The 15,174-nt window shown below is 37.2% G+C and overlaps 2 non-coding genes across 2 annotated transcripts; both read left to right on the top strand.

The window, feature by feature from the left end:
- The first annotated feature begins 1,382 nt into the window (after window positions 1-1,382).
- LOC148578053 (small nucleolar RNA R71) lies at window positions 1,383-1,490 on the top strand. Its single transcript, XR_015904520.1, has one exon. It is a non-coding gene; the product is annotated as a small nucleolar RNA R71 (small nucleolar RNA).
- A 12,148-nt stretch (window positions 1,491-13,638) lies between these two features.
- Window positions 13,639-13,746, top strand: LOC148578052 (small nucleolar RNA R71). Its single transcript, XR_015902853.1, has one exon. It is a non-coding gene; the product is annotated as a small nucleolar RNA R71 (small nucleolar RNA).
- Window positions 13,747-15,174: the final 1,428 nt, after the last annotated feature.

Below are 15,174 nucleotides of genomic sequence, written 5' to 3'. Positions count from 1 at the left end.
CATCCTCATCCTTCCCAGTGTCTAGGATTCGGAAATTAGCAGGGATGTAAAGGCCTTCAACCTTTACTAGCACGTCCTCTACTAGTCCATAAGCCTATTTTCTTGAGTTGTCTGCCATCTCTAATGAGATTCTGGTAGCTTGCACCTCAAAGATCCCAAGTTTCTCCATTACAGAGAGTGGCATTAAGTTTATTCCTGACCCCAGGTCACACAGAGCCTTCTCAAAGGTCATGGTGCCTATGTTACAGGGAATTAGGAATTTACCAGGATCCTGTTTCTTTTGAGGTAGAGTTTGCTGAACCAAGGCATTTAGTTCCTTTATGAGCAATGGAGGTTCATCCTCCCAAGTCTCATTACCAAATAATTTGGCATTCAGCTTCATGATTGCTCCTAAATATTGAGCAACTTGCTCTTCAGCAATGTCTTAATCTTCTTCAGAAGATGAATAGTCATCAGAGCTCATGAATGGTAAAAGGAGGGTGAATGGAATCTCTATGGTCTCTAGATGAGCCTCAGATTCCTTTGGTTCCTCAAAGGAAAACTCCTTATTGGTCAGTGAACGTCCCAGGAGGTCTTCCTTACTAGGATTCACGTCCTCCTCCTCTTTGGGTTCGGCCACACCAAGTAAGGTAATGGCCTTGCACTCTCTTTTTGGATTCTCTTCTGTATTTCTTGGGAGAGTACTAGGAGGGGTTTCATTTGACTCTTTTACTCAGCTGGCCCACTTGTGCCTCCAAATTTCTAATGGAGGACCTTGTTTCATCCATGAAACTTAAAATGGCCTTAGATAGATCAGAGACTATATTTGCTAAGCTAGATAGATTCTGCTCAGAATTCTCTGTCTGTTGCTGAGTGGATGATGGAAAAGGCTTGCTATTGCTAAACCTGTTTCTTCCACCATTATTAAAGCCTTGTTGAGGCTTTTTTTGATCTTTCCATGAGAAATTTGGATGATTTCTCCATGAGGGATTATAGGTATTTCCATAGGGTTCCCCCATGTAATTCACCTTTGCTATTGCAGGGTTTTTAGGATCATAAGCTTCTTCTTCAGAAGATGCCTCTTGAGTACTGTTGGATGCAGCTTGCAATCCATTCAGACTCTGAGAAATCATATTGACTTGTTAAGTCAATATTTTATTCTGAGCCAATATGGCATTCAGAGTATCAATTTCAAGAACTCCCTTCCTCTAAGGCGTCCCATTACTCACAGGATTCCTTTCAGAAGTGTACATGAACTGGTTATTTGCAACCATGTCAATGAGTTCCTGAGCTTCTGTAGGCATTTTCTTTAGGTGAATGGATCCACCTGCAGAATGGTCCAATGACATCTTTGATAATTCAGACAGACCATCATAGAATATATCCAGGATGGTCTATTCTGAAAGCATGTCAGGAGGACACTTTTTGGTCAGTTGCTTATATCTCTCCCAAGCTTCATAGAGGGATTCACCTTCTTTCTGTTTGAAGGTTTGAACATCCACTCTAAGCTTGCTAAGCTTTTGAGGAGGAAAGAACTTGGCTAAGAAAGCCGTGACCAGCTTATCCCAAGAGTTCATGCTATCTTTAGTTTGAGAGTCCAACTATATTCTAGCTCTGTCTCTTACAGCAAACGGGAAAAGCATAAGCCTGTAGACCTCGGGATCAACCCTATTGGTCTTAACAGTATCACAAATTTGCAAGAATTCAGTTAAGAACTGAAAAGGATCTTTTGATGGAAGTCCATGAAACTTGCAGTTCTGTTGCATCAGAGAAACTAATTGAGACTTTAGCTCAAAATATTTTGCTCCAATGGGAGGAATTGAGATGCTTCTTCCATGTAAATTGGAATTTGGTGCAGTAAAGTCACCAAGCATCTTCCTTGCATTGTTATTATTTTCGGCCATGTCTCCTTCTTTTTCAAAAATTTCTGTCAGATTTTCTCCAGAGAGTTGTGCTTTAGCTTCCCTTAGCTTCCTCTTCAGAGTCCTTTCAGATTCAGGATCAGCTTCAACAAGAATGTTCTTATCCTTGTTCCTGCTCATATGAAAAAGAAGAGAACACAAAAGAAAATATGAAATCCTCCATGTCACAGTATAGAGATTCCTTATGTAAGTATAAGAATAGAAGAATAGAAGAAGGAAAAGATAAAAATTTGAACACAGAGGAGAAGAGTGGGTTCGAATTTTTGAGTAGAAGAGAAGTGTTAGTAAATAAATAAATAATTAGAAGGAGATGAGAGAGGGAAGAATTCGAAATTTAAATAAAATAAAATAAAAATATTTTTGTTTTTTAATTTAAAATTAAAGTTAGAATACGAAAATTTTAAAAAAGGACAAATGAAATTAAATTAAATTAAATTTTAAAACAAATAGTTAATTAAAAAGGAATTTTGAAAAAAAGGGGAGTGATTTTCGAAAATTAGAGAGAGAATTAGTTAGGTAGTTTTGAAAAAGATAAGAATCAATCAAAAAGATAGGATTAATTTGAAAAAGATTTGAAAATCAATTTGAAAAGATAAGAGGTTAGAAAAGATTTTGAAATTGATTTTGAAAAAGATGTGATTGACATTTATTTTGAAAAAGATTTGAAAAATAAATTTAAAAAGATTTGATTTTGAAAATTAAAGTTGGTTACTTGACTAACAAGAAACAAAAAGATATGATTTTAAAATTTAAAGATTGAACCTTTCTTACTAGGCAAGTAACAAACTTAAAATTTTTGAATCAATCACATTAATTGTTAGCATTAATTTTGAAAATATGAAATAGAAATAAGAAAAAGATTTTGAAAATAAATTTTGAAATTTTCGAAATTATGAAAAAAAAATGAAAAAGATTTGATTTTTGAAAAAGATTTGAAAAAGATAGAATTTTTAAATTGAAAATTTGATTTGACTCATAAGAAACAACTAAATTTTAAAAAGTTTTGAAAAAGTCAACTCAAATTTTTGAAAATTTATGAGAAAATAAGGAAAAGATATTTTTTTATTTTTGAATTTTTAATGAGGAAAGAGAAAAACAACAAAAAGACTCAAAACATGAAAATTATGAATCAAAACACATGATGCATGTAAGAATACTTTGAATGTCAAGATGAACACCAAGAACACTTTGAATGTCAAGATGAACATCAAGAACATATTTTTAAAAATTTTTAAGAAAAGAAAAACATGCAAGACACCAAACTTAGAAATTTTCAAACTTTAGACACTAACAACTTGAAAATGCATATGAAAAACAAGAAAAGACACAAAACATAAAAATGCAAAGATCAAACAAAGCAAATCATCAAGAACAACTTGAAGATTATAAAGAACACCATGCATGAGTTTTCGAAAAATGCACAAATTTTAAAAACATGCAATTGACACCAAACTTAAAATTTGACACAAGACTCAAACAATAAACATCAAAATATTTTTGGTTTTTTTTTTGTTATGATTTTATTAAAAAAAAATTTTTGGATTTTTTTTCGAAAATTAATTAGAAAATAAAAATAAGGATTTCAAAATTTTTAATGAGAATTCCAGGAATCATGCAATGTTAGTCTAAAGCTCCGGTCCAGGAATTAGACATGGCTTACTAGCCAGCCAAGCTTTCAGTGAAAGCTCCGGTCCAAAACACTAGACATGGCCAATGGCCAGCCAAGCTTTAGCAGATCATTACATACAAAACCTAAATTGCTGAAAAAGACAAAGAAGCTCTTCTCTAATGATAGTTGAAACCTCGGTCCAAAGGATTAGACAAGGCTTTACAGCCAGCCAGACTTCAACAGATCATCATGAAACTCTAGAATTCATTCTTAAAAATTCTGAAGAACATAGAATAATTAAAATTTTTTTTTGAAAATTTTTTGAAAATAAAAATAATAAAAACAAAAAGCTTAAAATTAAAATAAAATTACCTAATCTGAGCAACAAGATGAACCGTCAGTTGTCCAAACTCGAACAATCCCCGGCAACGGCGCCAAAACTTGGTATACAAAATCATGATCGTTCATTCCTTGGTAACGGCGTCAAAAACTTAATACGCACGTTCATAATTTTAGTTCTTTGTCACAACTTCGCACAACTAACTAGCAAGTGCACTGGGTCGGCCAAGTAATAAACCTTACGTGAGTAAGGGTCGATCCCACGGAGATTGTCGGCTTGAAGCAATCTATGGTCACCTTGTAAATCTCATTCAGGCGGATTTCAAATGGTTATGGTGAATTGATAATTAAAATATAATTAAAATATAAAATAGGATAGAAATACTTATGTAATTCATTGGTGAGAATTTCAGATAAGCGTATAGAGATGCTTTTGTTCCTCCTGAACCACTGCTTCCTGCTGTCTTCATCCAATCATTCCTACTCCTTTCCATGGTAAGCTTTATGTAGGACATCACTGTTGTCAATGGCTACTTCCCGTCCTCTCAGTGAAAATGGTCCAAGATGCACTGTCACCGCACGGCTAATCATCTGTCAGTTCTCGATCATACTGGAATAGGATTCAGTAATCCTTTTGCGTCTGTCACTACGCCCAGCACTCGCGAGTTTGAAGCTCGCCACAGCCATCCCTTCCCAGATCCTACTCGGAATACCACAGACAAGGTTTAGACTTTCCGGATCTCAAGAATGGCCACCAATAATTCTAGCCTATACCATGAAGACTCTGATCGTAGATCAGGAGGCTAAGAGATATGCATTCAAGCTTGCTTTCATGTAGAACGGAAGTGTTTGTCAGGCACGCATTCATAAGTGAGAATGGTGATGAGCGTCACATAATCATCACATTCATCATGTTTTTGTGTGCGAATAAATATCTTAGAGAAGAAATAGGCTGGAATTGAATAGAAAAACAATAGTACTTTGCATTAATTCATGAGGAACAGCAGAGCTCCACACCTTAATCTATGGTGTGTAGAAACTCTACCGTCGAAAATACATAAGTGATAATGGTCCAGGCATGGCTGAATGGCCAGCCTCCCAAAGAGGGTTCAATCATCAAAACATGATCAAAAGATGATCCCCTGTAAAAACAATAGTAAAAAGTCCTATTTATACTAAACTAGTTACTAGGTTTATAGAGATAAGTAAATGATGCAGAAATCCACTTCCGGGCCCACTTGGTGTGTGCTTGGGCTGAGCATTGAAGCTTTCACATGTAGAGGTCTTCCTTGGAGTTAAACGCCAGTTTGTAACCTGTTTCTGGCGTTTAACTCTGCTTTGCAACCTGTTTCTGGCGTTTAACTCCAGAATAGGGCAGAAAGCTGGCGTTGAACACCAGTTTGCGTCATCTAAACTCGGGCAAAGTATGGACTATTATATATTTCTGGAAAGCCCTAGATGTCTACTTTCCAACGCAATTGAGAGCGTACCATTTGGACTCCTGTAGCTCCAAAAAAAAACTTTGAGTGCGTGGAGTCAGAATCAAACAACATCTGCAATCCTTCTTCAACCTCTGAATTTGATTTTTGCTCAAGCCCCTCAATTTCAGCCAGAAATTACCTGAAATCGCAGAAAAACACACAAACTCATAGTAAAGTCCAGAAATGTGAATTTTATTTAAAAACTAATAAAATATACTAAAAACTAACTAAATCATACTAAAAACTATGTAAAAACACTGCCAAAAAGCGTATAAATTATCCGCTCATCAGAGAGTCAAGAAAAGAAACAAATGAGCTTAATGAAGTCCTCTAAATCAATGCTTGTGGTGCTTATGTATCAAGTGGTAATACTTGAAAACAAAACATTTAGAATCGTAGCTTTGTTATCAACTCATGGGGTAAAATACCCAAAAGGAGAAACTAATAAAAAAAATCAAAAGCTTGTTTCAAGGAAGAAACATAATAAAAAGATTTCATAAAATGAGCTAGATAGAAGCATCAATCATTTACATTTCTTTTGTGATTGTAGCATGCATAAAAAAACTTGCCAACCATGAACATTGAGTTGCTATTCTTCTTACCTTGGATTGTCAATCTTTATTGCATGATTCTTTTCTTGCTTGGGGACAAGCAAGGTTTAAGTTTGGTGTTGTGATGACATGTCATCATGTCATGTTTTTCTATGCTTTTTCATACAAGAAATTGATAATTAGTACTTAAATATTGCATTCTTTTGTGCTTAAATGGTATATTTCTTTGATCTTTTGATTTTATAAACTTTGTAGGAAATAAGAAGAAAAAGAAGCAAAAAAAGCACAAAATAAGCTAAAAAGAAGAAAAGAAGAATTTTGGGCACACTTTGAAGATTGAGCATACTTTGGACCTTAGGCCATGCTTTTAAAGCGTCGCCCATAAAAATAAAGCGTGGCGCTCAACCATGAAGGAGCACAAGGCCAGCGCTCAACCAAGGGAGTGCTCAACCAAAGGAGCACTCAACCAAGGGAGCGCTCAACAAAGGCCAAGACAAGGAGCGCTCAAAGAAGTAAGCGCTATGCTCACTAGAGTGAGCATTTTTGTTCTCTTCAACCAAGGAAGCAAGGTGCGCGCAAGGAAGGCAAGGCACATCAAAGGCTGGCGCTCAATTAAGTGAGCGCTACGCTCAATAAAGTGAGCATTTTCGGGCTTTTCTTTAAGCCTTGTGACAGCATGACCATGCCTTCTTCAAAGGGCCATAACTTGAGCTACAGGTGTTCAATTGATGCGCTTCTAGTTGCGTTGAAAAGCTAACATTCAGAGATTTCCAATGATATATAGCAATCTATATTTGGCATGAAATTGAAGCACAAGTGATAGGCATCTTTAAGGCCCAAGAAAACACTCAACCAAGGGAGCAAATGCTCATACCAAGGTTCGAAGGGGGAACCAAGGCAGCGCGCAATAAAACATTGAAGCAACAAGGAGTAGCGCTCACAATTTGAGCACAGCACTCACTAATTGAGCGCTAGGGACATTGCTGAGCAACAAGGCGCGCCAAAAATTGGCCCAAGGATAGTGAGCGCTATGCTCACAAAACCAAACGGAGCGCTCCACTGGAGCATGCCTCCAACCAAAATTCAACCAAATGCACCCTAACCCATGCCACTTGAACCAAAGCCATCTGGATCCACTCTTCTTCAAATCCAAAGCAAGCAAAGCCCATTAACATGACTCAAAGGCACACAGAGAAGCTAGAATAGGAATTTCATTTGTAATTTATTTTCAATTTCAATTTCATTTTTATTTTGTAAAGCCTATATAAAGGCATCAATTTCATTTCATTGAGTAGGCTGGCTCTGCTAGAGAGCAATAGGAGTAGGATTAGAATAGAGAGCTCTTTGTTTAAATTTTCCTTTTTGAACTTGAGAATTAAAATTCAGATATGGGTTTTCTTTCCTTTTTGTTTCATTTTCCTTCCTCTGCAATTTTCTTTCTGTTTTGATCGAGAGAGCAATTGAGCTCTTGGCTTTCTTTCTGTTTTTGCTATTTCATTGAAATTATTAATTTTTCTTTGGGATTTTGGTGCATGAAATCACAATCACACTTTTGCAATCCCGCACAACTAACCAGCAAGTGCACTGGGTCGTCCAAGTAATACCTTACGTGAGTAAGGGTCGATCCCATGGAGATTGTCGGCTTGAAGCAAGCTATGGTTATCTTGTAACTCTTAGTCAGGATATCAATAATAATTCTCATTTTTAATTGGAATGAGTAAAATAATATGGATTAAATAATACTTGTTATGCAGTAATGGAGAACAGGTTGAGGTTTTGGAGATGCTCTGTCTTCTGAATCTCTGCTTTCCTACTGTCTTCTTCTTCACGCACGCAAGGCTCCTTCCATGGAAAGCTGTATGTTGGTGGATCACCGTTGTCAATGGCTACCATCCGTCCTCTCAGTGAAAATGGTCCAGCTACGGGTTTCGTAGGGCTAATCATCTGTCGGTTCTCACTAGGGTTGGAATAAGATCCATTGATCCTTTTGCACACTCTCACTGCACCCAACATTTGTGAGTTTGAAGCTCGTCACAGTCATCCCTTCCCGGATCCTAGTCAAAATACCAGAGACAAGGTTTAGACTTTCCGGATCTCAAGAATGCTGCCAATTGATTCTAGCTTATACCACGAAGACGCTGATCTCACAGATTTGAATGCTCTGTTGTCAGGAGAGGCAATTGGTGCACGAAATTGTGATCATCAATGGCGACAACAACTTGGTACACACAATTATAATCTCAACTCTTTATCACAACTTCACACAACTAACTAGCAAGTGCACTGGGTCATCCAAGTAATAAACCTTACGTGAGTAAGGGTCGATCCCACGGAGATTGTCGGCTTGAAGCAAGCTATGGTCACCTTGTAAATCTCAATCAGGCGGATTCAAATGGGTATGGTGAATTGATAATAAAAATATAAATAAAATATAAACTGGGATAGAGATACTTATGTAATTCATTGGTGAGAATTTCAGATAAGCGTATAGAGATGCTTTTGTTCCTCCTGAACCTCTGCTTTCCTGCTATCTTCATCCAATCATTCCTACTCCTTTCCATGGAAAGCTTTATGTAGGGCATCACCTTTGTCAATGGCTACATCCCATCCTCTCAGTGAAAATGGTCCAAGATACTCTGGCACAGCACGGCTATTCATCTGTCGGTTCTCGATCATACTGGAATAGGATCCATTGATCCTTTTGCGTCTGTCACTACGCCCAGCACTCGCGAGTTTGAAGCTCGTCACAGCCATCCCTTCCCAGATCCTACTCGGAATACCACAGACAAGGTTTAGACTTTTCGGATCTCAGGAATGGCCATCCACGAGTTCTAACTTATACCACGAAGATTCTAATATCTCGGACTCGGTCCCCTGTATTAGATATCCAAGAGATACCCATTCAATCTAAGGTAGAACGGAAGTGGTTGTCAGGCACGCATTCATAAGTTGGGAATGATGATGATTGTCACGATCATCACATTCACATTGAAGTTCGAATGAATATCTTAGAAGCGAAATAAGTTTGTATTGAACAGAAAAATAGTAGTACTTTGCATTAATCCATGAGGAACAGCAGAGCTCCACACCTTAATCTATGGTGTGTAGAAACTCTACCGTTGAAAATACATAAGTGATGAAGGTCCAGGCATGGCCGAGAGGCCAGCCCCCAAACGTGATCTAAAGATAAAACTAAAGATGTAAATACAATAGTAAAAAGTCCTATTTATACTAAACTAGTTACTAGGTTTTACAGAGATAAGTAAATGATGCAGAAATCCACTTCCGGGGCCCACTTGGTGTGTGCATGGGCTGAGCATTGAGCTTTACACGTGTAGAGGCTTCTCTTGGAGTTGAACGCCAGTTTGTAACCTGTTTCTGGTGTTTAACTCCACTTTGCAACCTGTTTCTGGCGTTTAACTCCAAAATGCAGCATGGAACTAGCGTTGAACGCCAGTTTGCATCATCTAAACTTGGGAAAAGTATAGACTATTATATATTGCTGGAAAGCCCTAGATGTCTAATTTCCAACGCAATTGAGAGCGCGCCATTTGGAGTTCTGTAGTTCCATAAAATCCACTTTGAGTGCAGGGAGGTCAGAATCCAACAGCATCTGTAGTCCTTCTTCAACCTCTGAATCTGATTTTTGCTCAAGTCCCTCAATTTCAGCCAAAAAATACCTGAAATCACAGAAAAACACACAAACTCATAGTAAAGTCCAGAAATGTGATTTTTATTTAAAAAATAATAAAAATATACTGAAAACTAACTAAATTATACTGAAAACTATGTAAAAACAATGCCAAAAAGCGTATAAATTATCCGCTCATCACAACACCAAACTTAAATTGTTGCTTGTCCCCAAGCAACTAAAAATCAAATAGGATAAAAAGAAGAGAATATACTATAGATTTCAAAATATCAATGAAACTCAGCTCCAATCAGATGAGTGGGACTTGTAGCTTTTTGCCTCTTGAATAGTTTTGGCATCTCACTTTATCCATTGAAATTCAGAATGATTGGCATCTATAGGAACTTAGAGTTCAGATAGTGTTATTGATTCTCCTAGTTTAGTATGTTGATTCTTGAACACAGCTACTTTATGAGTCTTGGCCGTGGCCCTAAGCACTTTGTTTTCCAGTATTACCACCGGATACATAAATGCCACAGACACATGATTGGGTGAACCTTTTCAGATTGTGACTCAGCTTTGCTAAAGTCCCCAATTAGAGGTGTCCAGGGTTCTTAAGCACACTCTTTTTTTTTGCTTTGGACCTTGACTTTAACCACTCAGTCTCAAGTTTTCACTTGACACCTTCACGCCACAAGCACATGGTTAGGGACAGCTTGGTTTAGCCGCTTAGGCCAGGATTTTATTCCTTTAGGCCTTCCTATCTATTGATGCTCAAAGCCTTGGATCCTTTTTATTTACCCTTGCCTTTTGGTTTTAAGGGCTATTGGCTTTTTGCTCTTGCCTTTTGGTTTAAAGAGCTTTTGGCTTTTTCTGCTTGCTTTTTCTTTTTCTTTCTTTTTTTCACTTTTTTTTTCTTCTTCTTTTTTTTTTGCAAGCTTTTGTATTCACTGCTTTTTCTTGCTTCAAGAATCATTTTTATGATTTTTCAGATTATCAAATAACATTTCTCCTTTTTCCTTATTCTTCAAGAGCCAACATATTTAACATTCATAAACAACAACTTCAAAAGACATATGCACTGTTCAAGCATTCATTCAGAAAACAAAAAGTATTGTCACCACATCAAAATAATTAAACTAGTTTCAAGGATGAATTCGAAACCATGTACTTCTTATTCTTTTGTAATTAAAATATTTTTCATTTAAGAAAGGTGATGGATTCATATTCATAACTTTAAGTCATAGACACTTAGACACTAATGATCATGTAGTAAAGGCACAAGCATAAATAACACATAAGGCTCAAAAACCGAAAAACAGAAAATAAATAGACAAGGAGATTAAGGAATGAGTCCACCTTAGTGAGGGTGGCGTCTTCCTCTCCTTGAAGAACCAATAGTGCTCTTGAGCTCCTCTATGTCTCTTCCTTGCCTTTGTTGCTCCTCCCTCATGGCTCTTTGATCTTCTCTAATCTCATGGAGGATGATGGAGTGCTCTTAGTGCTCCACCTTTAGTTGTCCCATGTTGGAACTTAATTCTCCTAGGGAAGTGTTGATTTGTTCCCAATAATTCTGTGGAGGAAAGTGCAACCCTTGAGGGCATCTCTGGGATTTCATGGTGAGGAATTTCCTCATGCTCTTGTTGAGGTCCATGATCTCTTGTTTGCTCCATCTTTTTCTTAGTGATGGGCTTGTCCTCTTCAATGAGAATGTCTCGGGCCTTAGGTGCCCTAGATGGTTATGGAAAAACAAAAAGCAATGCTTTTACCACACTAAACTTAGAAGGTTTGCTCTTCCCCGAGCAAAAGAAGAAAGAAGTGAATAGAAGAAGAAGAAAATGGAGGAGATGGATGTGTGTGAATGGTTCAGTCAATGGGGTTTAGGTGGTTCTGATGTGTGATAGTTTTGGAGGAGTAATGGAGGTGATTGGTGGAGGTTAACTGAGGAAGAATGTTATGAAAAGGTGTGAAGATGAGAGAAGAAGTGGTAGGGATCCTGTGGGGTTCACAGATCCAGTGGAGCCAAGGACTTAACATCCCTGCTCTAAATAGCGTGTAAAACGCCCTTGCTGTGCAATCCTGGCGTTTAACGCCAGACTGCTGCCTGTTTCTGGCGTTAAACGCCCAAATGTAGCTTGTTTCTGGCGTTAAACGCCAGTTTGGTGCCTGTTTATGGCGTTAAACGCCAGACAGATGCTTGTTTCTGGCGTTTAAACGCCAGACTGCTCTCCTCCAGGGTGTGCTATTTTTAATGCTGTTTTTTCATTTTGTTTTTGATTTTTCAGTAGTTTTTGTGACTCCACATGATCATCAACCTAATAAAACATGAAACAACAAAGAGAAAATAAAATAAATATGATTAAATAACATTGGGTTGCCTCCCAACAAGTGCTTCTTTAATGTCAATAGCTTGACAGTGAGCTCCCATGGAGCCTCACAGATAATCAGAGCAAGGTTGGAACCTCCCAACACCAAACTTAAAGTTTGAATGTGGGGGTTCAACACCAAACTTAGAGTTTGGTTGTGGCCTCCCAACACCAAACTGAGAGTTTGAATGTGGGGGATTTGATTGACTCTGCAGTGAGAGAAGCTTTTCATGCTTCCTCTCTATGGTTACAGAAGGAGATCCTTGAGTTTTAAACACAAGGTTGTCCTCATTTAGTTGAAGGATCAATTCTCCTCTGTCCACATCATTGACAGCTCTTGCTGTGGCTAGGAAGGGTCTTCCAAGGATGATGGATTCATCCTCATCCTTCCCACTGTCTAGGATTATGAAATCAGCAGGGATGTAAAGGCCTTCAACCTTTACTAACACGTCCTCTACTAGTCCATAAGCCTGTTTTCTTGAGTTGTTTGCCATCTCTAATGAGATTCTAGCATCTTGCACCTCAAAGATCCCAAGTTTCTCTATTACAGAAAGTGGCATTAAGTTTATTCCTGACCCCAGGTCACACATAGCTTTCTCAAAGTTCATGGTGCCTATGTTACAGGGAATTAGGAATTTACCAGGATCCTGTCTCTTTTGAGGTAATTTCTGCCTATCCAATGCATTCAGTTCATTGGTGAGCAAGGGAGGTTCATCTTTCCAAGTCTCATTACCAAATAATTTAGCATTCAGTTTCATGATTACACCAATGTACTTGGAAACTTGCTCTTCAGTAATATCTTCATTCTCTTCAGAAGAAGAGTACTCATCAGAGCTCATGAAGGGCAGAAGAAGGTTTAATGGAATCTCTATGGTCTCTAGGTGAGCCTCAGATTCCTTTAGGTCCTCATTGAGGAACTCCTTATTGATTACTGAGCGTCCCAGGAGGTCTTCCTCACTGGGATTCACGTCCTCTCCCTCCCTTGTAGGTTCGGCCATGATGGTTAAATCTATGGCCTTGCACTCTCTCTTTGGATTCTCTTCTGTATTGCTTGGGAGAGTACTAGGAGGAGTTTCAGTGACTCTTTTACTCAGCTGGCCCACTTGTGCCTCCAAATTTCTAATGGACGACCTTGTTTCATTCATGAAACTTACAGTGGCCTTAGATAGATCAGGGACTATATTTGCTAAGCTAAATGGATTCTGCTCAGAATTCTCTGTCTATTGCTGAGTGGATGATGGAAAAGGTTTGCTATTGCTAAACCTGTTTCTTCCACCATTATTAAAGCCTTGTTGAGGCTTTTGTTGATCCTTCCATGAGAAATTTGGATGATTTCTCCATGAGGGATTATAGGAGTTTCCATAGGGTTTAACCATGTAATTCACCTCTGCTATTGCAGGGTTCTCAGGATCATAAGCTTCTTCTTCAGAAGATGCCTCTTTAGTACTGTTGGATGATTCCTTCAATACATTCAGACTCTGAGAGATCATATTGACTTGCTGAGTCAATATTTTGTTCTGAGCCAATATGGCATTCAGAGTATCAATTTCAAGAACTCCCTTCCTCATAGGCGTCCCATTATTCACAGGATTCCTTTCAGAAGTGTACATAAACTGGTTATTTGCAACCATGTCAATGAGTTCTTGAGCTTCTGCAGGCGTTTTCTTTATGTGAATGGATCCACCTGCAGAGTGGTCCAATGACATCTTTGATAGCTCAGACAGACCATCATAGAATATATCCAGGATGGTCCATTCTGAAAGCATGTCAGAAGGACACTTTTTGGTCAGTTCTTTGTATCTCTCCCAAGCTTCATAGAGGGACTCACCTTCCTTTTGTTTGAAGGTTTGAACATCCACTCTAAGCTTGCTAAGCTTTTGAGGAGGAAAGAACTTGGCTAAGAAAGCTGTGACCAGCTTATCCCAAGAGTTCAGGCTGTCCTTAGGCTGAGAGTCCAACCATATTCTAGCTCTGTCTCTTACAGCAAATGGGAAAAGCATAAGCCTGTAGACCTCGGGATCAACCTCATTGGTCTTAACAGTATCACACATCTGCAAGAATTCAGTTAAGAACTAAAAGGGATCTTCGGATGGAAGTCCATAAAACTTGCAATTCTGTTGCATCAGAGAAACTAATTGAGGTTTCAGCTTAAAATTGTTTGCTCCAATGGCAGGGATTGAGATGCTTCTTCCATGTAAATTGGAATTAGGTGCAGTAAAGTCACCAAGCATCTTCCTTGCATTGTTGTTATTTTCGGCCATGTCTCCTTCTTTTTCAAAAATTTTTGTCAGATTTTCTCCAGAGAGTTGTGCTTTAGCTTCCCTTAGCTTCCTCTTTAGAGTTCTTTCAGGTTCAGGATCGGCTTCAACAAGAATGTTCTTATCCTTGTTCCTGCTCATATGACAAAGAAGGAAATAACAAAGAAAATATGGAATCCTCTATGTCACAGTATAGAGATTCCTTTATGTGAGTAGAAGAAAAGAAATTCGAACACCAGGAGAAAGAGAGGGTTCGAATTTTTAGATGAAGAGAAGTGTTAGTAAATAAATAAAATAATTAGAAAGAGATGAGGGGGAGAGAATTTCGAAAATTAAATAAAAAGAAAAGAAAAAAATTTGGGTTTTTAATTAAAATTAAAATTAAAATTCGAAAATTAAAAAGAAAAATGAAATTAAATTAAATTTAAAACAATTAATTAATTAAAAAGGAATTTTTGAAAAAGAGGAAGGGATTTTCAAAAATTAGAGAGAGAGTTAGTTAGGTAGTTTGAAAAAGATATGATTAAAACAAAAAGATAGGATTACAAAAAAAAGGATTTGAAAATTAATTTTGAAAAGATAAGAAGTTAGAAAAGAAGTTAGAAAAGATTTTGAAATTAATTTTGAAAAAGATATGATTGAAACTTAATTTGAAAAAGATTTGAAAAAGAAATTTAAAAAGATTTGATTTTGAAATCAAAGTTGATTACTTGACTAACAAGAAACTAAAAAGATACGATTCTAGAGTTTAAAGGTTGAATCGTTCTTACTAGGCAAGTAACAAACTAAAAATTTTTTGAATCAATCATATTAATTGTTAGCATTAATTTCAAAATTATGAAATAAAAATAAGAAAAAGATTTTGAAAATAAATTTTGAAAATTTCGAAATTATGAAAGAAAAATGAAAAAGATTTGATTTTTGAAAAAGATAGAATTTTTAACTTGAAAATTTGATTTGACTCATAAGAAATAACAAGATTTTAAAAATTTTTGATAAAGTCAATTCAAATTTTCGAATTTGATGAGAAGAAAAAGG

Source organism: Arachis ipaensis, chromosome B1 (genome assembly GCF_059453495.1).
Source record: "Arachis ipaensis isolate K30076 ecotype BB chromosome B1, ASM5945349v1, whole genome shotgun sequence".
Classification (NCBI taxonomy): Eukaryota; Viridiplantae; Streptophyta; class Magnoliopsida; order Fabales; family Fabaceae; genus Arachis; species Arachis ipaensis.
The sequence above is the reverse complement of the archived record's forward strand: the minus strand, read 5'-3'. Positions and strand labels throughout refer to the sequence as shown.